The following is a 10,453-nucleotide window of genomic DNA, read 5'->3' as shown; positions in this document are numbered from 1 at the left end:
CCGGAGCGTCGAGTGGGCGCCTCGGGTCGCGGCAGAGCCCCGGCCGCGGTCGCGCCTTGGTCCGCTCTTCGTCCTCCGTGGTCCAGCGCGGCGAAGACCGGCCGTCGCCCACGTCCGCGCCCAGACCCACTCGCGGACGCGGTCGCGGAGTCCCCGGGGCCCCGGACCGTGCCCTGCGCTGCTGAGGCCGGAGCCCGGTGTCCTCAAGCCCACCGCGAAGGCTGTGAGGGAGGGCGGGCCGTTCCCCGTTTGCCTCCCCCTGCTGCCAGCGACCCGGGGTCAGCGTCTACAGGCGTCTCCTCTGCCTCTCAGGCCGCCGCCTCCTGTGAAACCGCGCAGCCTGCCCCTGAGGAGGTCCGACCTGGTCACTTGCCGAGGAAGCCTGAAGGCCCCTTGTCAGGCCCCTCACCGAGCCCCCGGGGTACCACTGAAGCCTGCTCGTTTCACCTGCTCGTTTTACCTCGTTTCTTTGCCTGCAAAGTGGCGTTGGAGAGAGACCTGCACAGACTCGACGGCTCTGGGAACGGACTTGAACTAGCGAAGCCCCCGCAAGTGTCGGCTGCTACCTTGCTCGCAGGTCCCGCAGCCACAGCTGTCCCTGACGATGTTTATCCACCTGCAGAGGAAGAAGCCATTCCCAGTGGCTGAACCCTGGGTTTTCACACCGGATGACAACACTCCCTCCCACCAGAGCTGGGAACTCCCTTACCCCCAGCCAGGGACGGGGCCTCTTGTTATTTTAAGCTGTGGTTAAAAGTGGACATCACCTACAGTTTAGCATTTTAGCCATTTGTATATGTGTACAGTTCAGCGGGCATTAGGTAGATTCACATCCTGCTCATGGCAACGTGTTGAGTAAGGGATGGGCAGGGCTAGGTAGGGAGACACAGGTAGGGGACTGTGGACTCAGGTTCACAAAACGACGTCCCAAAAATGCGGAGATGTAAGAAAACCAAAAATACGGGAACTAGACCACCCTGCCCTAGGTGGAAACGATACTTTTTATGACAGTTGGCTGTGACCAACAAAGAATAACCAGACCCAAAAGGAAAAGGAAGTCATTAAGGATGGTATCACCCATCCTTACTCAAACCACAACATCACAAGAATGATAAGGCCACAGGCTCCCTGGTCAGCTTTGTTTTTTTTTTTAAGATTTTATGTATTCATCTGATAGAAAGAATGCACACAAGCAGAGGTGCCGCAGAGGGAGAAGGCTCCCCACTGAGCAGGGAGCTGGAAGCAGGGGTCAATCCCAGGACTCTGGGGTCAGGACCTGACCTGAAGGCAGATACTCAACTGACTGAGCCACCCAGGTGCCCCTCCCTGGTCAGTTTTAAATCAAAGACTGTCAGTGGGGGCCACCTAACTGACTTCAGAGGGTCAAACATCCTATACAGCAGCCTTGCCCAGGGGAAGTCCAACAGTGTTGGAAAATTTCTAACACCTCTCCTGTGAAAACTTGCTGAGTCTTTCTGCAGGTTCTGAGAGCAATTATTTCCTCCACCAGGAACCGGAGCATGGCCGCAGCAATGAAAACACCAAATTCTAATCACTAGACTAGCAGGGAAGCTGCCCAGCTGGTGTGCAAACAGGCCTACAGGCTGGATGCACCTGGGCCCTGCCCACCAAGCACCTGCAAACCACTCACCTGGGACCTCGTGGCCCACACCCACCCACGAGCCAGAGTCCCATGGACCCCACCCGGGATGAGGGCAGTGACTGTTCCCAGGACAGGTCTTGGGACACAAGTCTGCGGCTGCCACCTTATGGCCCTCCTGGAGTGGCGAGTATCTGAGAGGAACACCGTCCTCCAATGCATATTGGTTCTCTCAAAGGGCTCTTTCGCGGTGTTTAAGTAAATACTCCCTAAGTCGGGAATACAAAGAGCTCAGTGATAAAACTATCTTTTTTTACACTAGAGTCTGAGTACTGCCCAGACTTTCCCTCCACCCACCACCAAACTTGCTGGAAGAGCAGCATTTGTCTCGACTTCTTTGCCTCATCAGTGGCTCATTAGCTGAAGTCTGCCTTCCAATCCAGGAGAGTATTACCTCCACTTCCCAACCTTCAAATGCCTTGCTGCTTCTTGGTCCTAAAATTAATGGCAGCCCTTCCTTCCTGAAGCAGTCTTCCTTTATTTCTTGGGACTCCACTCCTGCCATTCTGTCCTCTTTCCCTCTTGTAAGGACTCTTTAGAGATGGCTTACTTCTCAGCTCCTGACCTCCATCTTCTTTAAATTAAATTCCTAATTGTTAGATAACTGTAGATTCACATGCAGTTATAAATAACACACAGAGATCTCAACAAGGCATCCTTTACCTAGCTGCCGCAGTGGTGACATCTTGCAAAACATTAGTGCAGTATCGCTCGCAGGATACTGATCTTGATAAAATCAAGATAAAAATATTTCCATCACCACTGGGATCCCTCATAATGTAGTTTTGGAATATAAGTGAGGTTTGCTGGAGTGAGGTCCAGAGCTGACGACCAAGAATTCTTGAGACATCTTTGGTGCAAAACAGTGGTTTTATTAAAGCACAGGGACAGAATGGGTGGGCAGAAAGAGCTGCTGCCCCAGGACACAGAGGGGAGGCTGATAATATACTTGGGAGTTGGGGGAGGTATGAAAAAATGGAAGTTTCCAAATGATTTTTGTATGGTAGAGAGGACCTACAAGATACTGGAGGCCTTGCCATTGTGAAGCTAAAGTTGTTTTTCCCTCTAGCAAGGCATTAACATTAATATAGTCAGGAGTTTCCTTCCAGAAGTTAGGTTATTGCTTAGAATACTTTTTTTCTTGTAAATCACTAAGACATCTTGTAAACTGAGGGGGACTCATGTCTATAGGACTAATATCTCTATAAATTAACTATTTGTTTTTCCTTCCCTTAGCTTTAGGGCAGCCAGGAGCACCTAAGGAATGTCACACACATCCCACCTAGGGGGGGTCATTTGTGGGGTGTCAGCTCATGCTTTGTCCTCATCTAGCCTTCTGCTCCCTCATTATTCATTTCTCTGGAATAAATAGTCAGGAGCGCAACTGCTCACTGGTATGGTACTTGCGTGTTTAGTTTTGAAAGAAACTGCCAAATTGCCTTCCAGAGTAGCTGTACCAGGTCACATTCCCACCAGCAATGGACACAGCCTCATCAGTATCTGGCGTATCAGTAGTTTTATTTCAGCCATTCTGATAGGTACATAATGACACCTCATTGTGGTTGTAATTTGCCTTTCCCTAGTGGCTAATGATGTTGAAACCTTTATCATTGGCTTATTTGCCGTCTATGTATGTTCTTTGGTAAAATATCTCTTTAAGTCCTTTGTCCAATCCAACAAGAACATCTGTGGACAGGTTTTTGTGTGAGAAGTCCCCCCCAAAAATTGAAGTTTGGACCTGTTGCAAATTTGTCTTGGATTATATAGTTGTCCCACAAGGCAATTTTATACAGCAATATTTACAAAATGTGATACAGTCTCACCGTTCTGGGAAGGGCCCAGGACAGAGTGGAAAAATCCCCAGGATAATAGGCTAGTAACAAAAGCTCCTTCCAGTCTCAAAGGACGGCACCACCCTTTTCTGCATGCAAAACCTAACCAACAAACCTAGGATAGTGTTAAAAAAAAAAAAAAAAAGGAAAAGAGACCCAAAATGGTGTCACTTATGCTAAGCCCCATGTCATCAACCAAGACTTACGGACAGTTTTGGCTCTTCTAGAAATGGATTCTTAAACCAATCAAGTGACAATCGCCTGATCAGCACTAGTGAGGTAACCAGCCTGATAGACACCCCACATACCCCCCAACAGAAGTCAGCATTCCCATAGGAGAGGGGCCAGAGGCCTTCCTTCATGGGGATGGAGAGGGCTCCTGTTGATGAAGTTTTGGAATTAGGTGAGGTTTGGTGGGGTGAGGTCCAAAGACAAGGATCAAGAAAGAATTCTGGAGACTTCTTTGGTGCAAAATGGTGGTTTAATTAAAGCACAGGGACAGGACCCAAGGGCAGGAAGAGCTGCTGCCCTGGGGCCTGGGAGGGGAGGCTGATTATATACGTGGGAATTGGGAGGGGTTTGAGGAGAGCATGATCTTTAAGGAATTTTGGAAGCAAGGTTTCCAGGACCTTGAGGGGGCTAGCTTTGGTGGGAAAAGGTCACTTGTTACCGTCTAATAAAACCTGAGTCATGAGACCCTTCAGATGGATATAGGTGGGCCATGCGCTTGGGGGATGATCGCCAACATATATCTTGGGGGTTTAGAGATAAAGGAAATTTCTGAAGGAGTTTGTATATGTTGGAGTAGACTTCCAACCTCCTGGGGGTCGGGCTAAGATGGCTTTTCTCCCTTAGCAAAGTATGAACATTGAGGCAGGTGAGTCCATAAAGGAATGTCCCTTTGCCTGTTTCAAGGACTTGTCAATGTGCTGCCCCAGGCTCCTGCCTTGTCCTCAGCTAGCCCTGTGTCTCCCCATCACTGTGACAGATTGTCTCTCTGGTGCAGGTCAGAAAATCCCCCACTGGCTGGTTAAGAGTTTCATTTCGAGGGGGAGGGGGGATTGTAACAGCAGTCAGGTTAGGTATTCAGCCCAGGTTCGGGGATGTGGCCTAAATGACACCCTTTGGGGACCTGTGGCTTTCTTTTTCATGGAATAAATATATATTTGGCGGGTGTTGTGTTCCAGGCACAGAGGTCCAATAGCCCTTGGAATTTCCTGAGTGATGAGAACCACAAAAGGTGCCTTTTGTTATGTTAATTAAGTGAATTTTGGAAAGCCTCTGGGTCCCCTGAGGAAGGAGACAGGTTGCCAGGGAAGCCAACCTTGAAAATCACTAGCTATTAGTTTAACCAGACTTGAGTAGAAAGAGAATCAAAGGTGGGGGCTGAGAGGAGACTTACTTTGTGTAAGAGACAGTCTCTGAAGACTGAGCAGAATGTAACGTGTCTGTCAGTGATCACCCTGTTGGGCTGACCTCATGGAATGTCATTGAAGTGACCCTATGACAATTCTGTCAGAGTGGGCAGTGAGGCTCCAACGAGATACCCAGAGACCAGAGAACAAAAGGCCGTCGCCCACGGTGGGGAAGCTCCAGGTCTAGCCTGGCAGCACTCCAAAACAACGCCACAAGAAACTGGATTAAACCAGATAAGCTCAAGGTGGCTGACAAAATAGGCCATAGTTCACATTATTCCTTCATTATACTCCATTAACATACTAAAATCTCCCCCCTGAACCATTACAAGAAACCCCTAACCAAATAAGGGGGGAGGGGGCAATGTTCATAGTAGCAATGTCCACAATAACCAAACTGTGGAAGGAGCCACGATGTCCTTCAACAGATGACTGGATAAAGAAGATGTGGTGTATGTATACAATGGAGTATTACTCAGCCATCAGAAAGGATGAATACCCACCATTTGCTTTGATGTGGATGGAACTGGAGGGTTAAAAAAATAAAAAAAAAGGAACTGGAGGGTATCATGCTGAGTGAAGTAAGTCAATCAGAGGAGGACAATCATTATATGGTTTCACTTATACGGGGAATATAAGAAATAGCAAAAGGGATTATAAGGGAAAGGAGGGGACCTGAGTGGGAAAAATTAGAGGGAGACAACCATGAGAGATTCCTAACTCTGGGAAACAAACAAAGGGTTGTGGAAGGGGAGGTGGGGGGGGGTGGTTGGGGTAATTGGGTGATGGGCACTGAGGAGGGCACTTGATGGGATGAGCACTGGGTGTTATACTATATGTTGGCAAATTGAATTTAAATTTTAAAAATGTAAAAAACAAACAAATAAGGGGGGCGAAGCATGTAACCAGCAAAAAAGCTTGTAATCTTGTTTCCAAGAAATCTGCCTGAAGTCATAATTATTCTGCCCCCTGGTTAACAGCCGTCAATGAAAGATAGGAGCTGAAACTCCAGGGCGGGCAGCTCTCTCCTCCTTGAGCTGACCTGCTCTCACATCTCGAGAGGATACTTTGGCTCTAATAAACTTTCCTGCTTGACCCCATCATCCACTGCCCTGTGTCTGTCTTTGAATTCTTTCTGGTGAGGAGACCAATTCTTTTTGGTGACATCTTTGGGCCGGATTGGGTTGAGACCCCAGGGCCCAGGGTCTCCCTAGTCCATCTCGCAACAGTTCCAGGCTGGAGTCACGAGAACCTTGGCAGCTTCTAACTTGGTTTCTTGGAATGCTCGATCTTGGGCAGCTCTGTCTGAGAACCCAGTGACCAGACTGAGAAAACCAAAGCACATGGAGAGGCCCTGGCTTGGCACCCTGGCCCACAGCTGGGGCTAAGCTCCTAGCAGACCCCACACATCTGCCACCAATGCCTGTCATGTGAGTGTGTCCTCTGAGACATCCTAGCCCAGGCAGGCCCTCGAGGGTTGGGGTTCTTGCTGACACCACAGGAAACGGAATTGCCCACACCGGCCTGCAGAATCAAGAAAGTTATTAACACCACTTTTTAACAATCACAGCACATCACTACAAACATCGGTTTGAAATGACAGATTGGCATCCCTGGGTGGCACAGTGGTTTAGTGTCTGCCTTCGGCCCTGGGCATGATCCTGGAGTCCTGAGATCGAGTCCCACATCGGGCTCCCTGCATGGAGCCTGCTTCTCCCTCTGCCTGTGTCTCTGCCTCTCTTTCTCTCTCTCTCATGAATAAATAAATAAAATATTAAAAAAAAAAGAAATAACACAGATGTATTAGTTTATTGTTCTGTAGGTCTAAAGTCTGGTGTTGTCTCACCAGGCTGAAATCAAGGCATTGGCAGGCTGCATTCCTTTCTGGGAAGCTTTAGTAACCCATGTCTTTGTTTTCTTATGGCTGTAAGCTAGCAGGAGCCTTGGCTCAACATGGGTGCCAGGCCTTCTGAAATCCTGCCTCTCTGACCTAGTCTCCGCTTCCTGCTGCCACTTTCATGGACTCTTGTGATTGGGATCACCTCCCCGTCTCAAGGTCCTTAACCTTAATCACGTCTACAAAGTCCCTTTTACTATATAAAATTAACAGTTTCCAGGAATGAGCAGTGTCTCTGGCATTATTTTGCCCACCTCAAGCCACTATGCTCTGGGACGCTATTACATTTTAGTAGATCATCAGAACACATTGTGAGCTGTATCCTGACAGCGCTGAAGACTCTGAACTTTACCTTGAAGACCATGGGGAATCAGAAAAGGAGGTCACTGTAGTTGGTATCTTTGCAAGCTTGTCCTGCCCCTGCTGTGCAAGTGGGGGCCACAGCTAGCACACAGGGGCCATTATGCAAATTATGTAATAACAACCCACTTTGGTGCATGAATTACAGAAAGGTGGCTGTCAGGGCTCAGGTCCTTGACAACCCTATTCACCTGATCCACACGTTCCTGCAGGGCACCTCATGGGACAGGCCTGTATAGAGAAGTAGCATAAAACAAGCAGGAATAGAAGCCAAGAAACCAGTTTGGAGGCTGTAGACAGGAGAGAGAAAAGACACTGGGGTCAGGAGGTGGAAGAGGATAATTATCTCCAGTAAAACAGTGGTAGTGATCCACAGCAGGATAAAGAAGATGCATTCAGGGAGTACAGAACACGGAGAATTCACAGTAGCTGGTAGGATGTGGCAGGAAAGACAGAGCAGGGGGCTGAAAAGAACAGGAGCATGAGGGTGCCATTCACCCACCATCACAGGAGCCAGTCTTCTCTCAGGTGATGCTTTTCTTACGAAGACATGAAATTTGAAAACTAGGGATAAAACAGTGCAAAAGACAGGCCTGACTCTGGTGCCTTACCACAGTCATCCATGCAGAGGGTGAAAGGCCATTGCACACTGGCACCTGGCATCCCCCAGCTCCATGACATGTGGTCTGGAGGGGAATGATGAGGACGTGTTGCTGGGAATCATATTCTTTACAGACTCAAAAACTGGCTCAAAATTGAGAGGGCTCAGCAGGTAAGGCTAGGGTAGGAGACTAAGAAGAAGAAGGAGAAGAAAAAAAAGGATAAGGAGATGGTAACAGGAAAATATTTCAGGATTAAATCTAGGCTGGTCTTCTTGTCAAAAGGAAAGAAATCTTAACGCTTTCCTTAATCTGAGAACTGTGGTTTCTTCCTGCTTAAAAACCACAGTTTCAGTAAACTTGCCCAAATTACTATCAGGAGCCAGCTTCTAGTACTTCTTACCCTCTCTAGATATACATAAAACTTGTGAGAAAAAATCCTACCCATAGAGTCTTCCTCTCCCTCCCCTACAGAGGAGACAACCATAGAGCTCCCCAAATCTTTTTTTTTGAGCTCCCCAAATCTTGTTGAACAAATGGGGTCCAGGTATGCAAGTGGGATGTGGCTTCCCTCAGCCCTCCTATCATCCCACCCCATCTCCCCCTAGGCTTTTCATTTCTAAAGATTGTTCTCTTTCCTTTTCTACCCTGGTGTTTCTCAAACTTGCTCTAGTGGGATCTATAATTAGAAATAGCATTCACATCACAACCCTTACTTGTGATGCATGCTGACATTTTGTAATTTCTTCTCTTTCACCTAAATTGAAATTCTAGTTGGGATCCACTAAAGTGATTTCAGAACCCATAAAAGCGTTATAAGCTGCAATTTGAAAAACATACCACCTTGATGTGGGAACAAAGGGCTAGCTGAGAAGAAAGCACATTGACAAGCCTTTGAAACAGGCAGAGGGATATTCCTCTATGGACTCAACTGCCTCGATGTTCATACTTTGCTAAGGGCAGAAGGCAATCTCAGCCTGACCCTCAGGAGCCTGTAAGTCTACTTTAACATATAAAAATTCCTTTAGAAAAAAAAAATTCCTTTAGAAATTTCCTTTATCACTAAACCCCCAAGATACATGTTGGCGATCATCCCCAAGCACACTGCCAACCGATATCCATCTGAAGGGTCTCATGACTCAGGTTTTATCAGAAGGTAATAAGTGACCTTTCCCAACAACAGCTGCCCCCCTCAAGGTCCTGGGAACCTTGCTTCCAAAATTCCTTAGAGAACAAGCTCTCCTCAAACCCCTCCCAACTCCCACGTATATAATCAGCCTCCCCTCCCAGGCCCCAGGGCAGCAGCTCTTCCTGCCCTCGGGTCCTGTCCCTGTGCTTTAATTAAACCACCATTTTGCACCAAAGACATCTCAAGGATTCTTTCTTGGCCATGGGCTCTGGACCAAACCTATATTCCAAAACTTCATCACCTTTGACCTTACATTTAAACTTCCAGTACCAACTCAAGATGTAAATTTCAATCATATCTTATACTAACCACTTCTTGTCTTTTAAGCTCTTCTTCTCTTGTCTTCTGGTAAATTATTGAATGCATCTCCTTCCTCCTCACGTCTTGACCTCCTTACTTATGCAGCCTAGGTTTCGTGGGTAATTCCCAGCATTACCAACTAGGATAGCCTTCATTGTCCTCTGGTCAAACCAAACATGCCACCACTTTCTCCAAAAACTGAATGTCTGCAGGGTAGAGATACCCCTAAGTGTGCCCCTCTCTTTAGCCCATTCTTAACCAAACTTCAGCCTCCACTCCAAGGAAACCCCTGTTGAGTCCCAGTGGACTCTATCTTGAGGCGCTTGGTGGTAAATCCTCAGCCTTTGCTTGGGTCTGCTTCTCAGGAGCATTTTGCCAGTTGGTATTTCCTCTTTATGGAAACACATTCTTCATTGGCCTCTGGAACACCACACCCTCTTGGTTTTCCTTCTACTTCAATGTAGTTCCTTCTTTATTTCCTCCTCTCCCAACCTCTGAATTTTTTAGTTCTCCAGGGCTCTGAGCTGAACCTTACATATTCTACATGTGCACTCTGCCTGCCTGAGTTCACCAGGTCATGTGACTATAAGTATCCTCTACACCCTGATGATTCCCATAACCACCCCAACCCCCTTTCCCACTGAGCACAGTCAGGGATGGGACTGACATCCCCACAGAAGGTACACAGGTACACAATGCCTTGATCTCTCTAGCCTACAGATCTGCTCCTGCTGCAGTTCTCCTCATCTTTTTTTTTTTTTAAGACTTTATTTATTCATGAGAGACAGAGAGAGAGAGGCAGAGACACAGGAAGAGAGAGAAGTAGGCTCCCTGCAAGGAGCCCAATACAGGGACTCCATCCCCATACCAGGATCACACCCTGAGCCAAAGGTAGATGCTCAACCATTGAGCCACCCAGGCATCCCTCCAGTTCGCCTCACCTTGATTAAAGCACAGCAGTAACTTGAACTTGTGAAAGAAAACTTGGATTTTAAGTAAGTTATACTTTTAGTAAAGAAACTAAGGGAGTCTTGTTTCACTTAACTGCTTGGCTGCCCTTTCCTGTGAACACTGTTTTTCCTTTCTTCTGAAACAGTCTTGTTTCCACCAAAAATTAGTCTTTCCTGTATGTGTATATATAAGCCTTTGTCACAATTTACATGACATATCATCAAACAACGCTGGAGAAAGAGCATATAAA

Source organism: Canis lupus, chromosome 35 (genome assembly GCF_011100685.1).
Source record: "Canis lupus familiaris isolate Mischka breed German Shepherd chromosome 35, alternate assembly UU_Cfam_GSD_1.0, whole genome shotgun sequence".
Taxonomy (NCBI): domain Eukaryota; kingdom Metazoa; phylum Chordata; class Mammalia; order Carnivora; family Canidae; genus Canis; species Canis lupus.
This window is presented reverse-complemented; position numbering follows the sequence as displayed.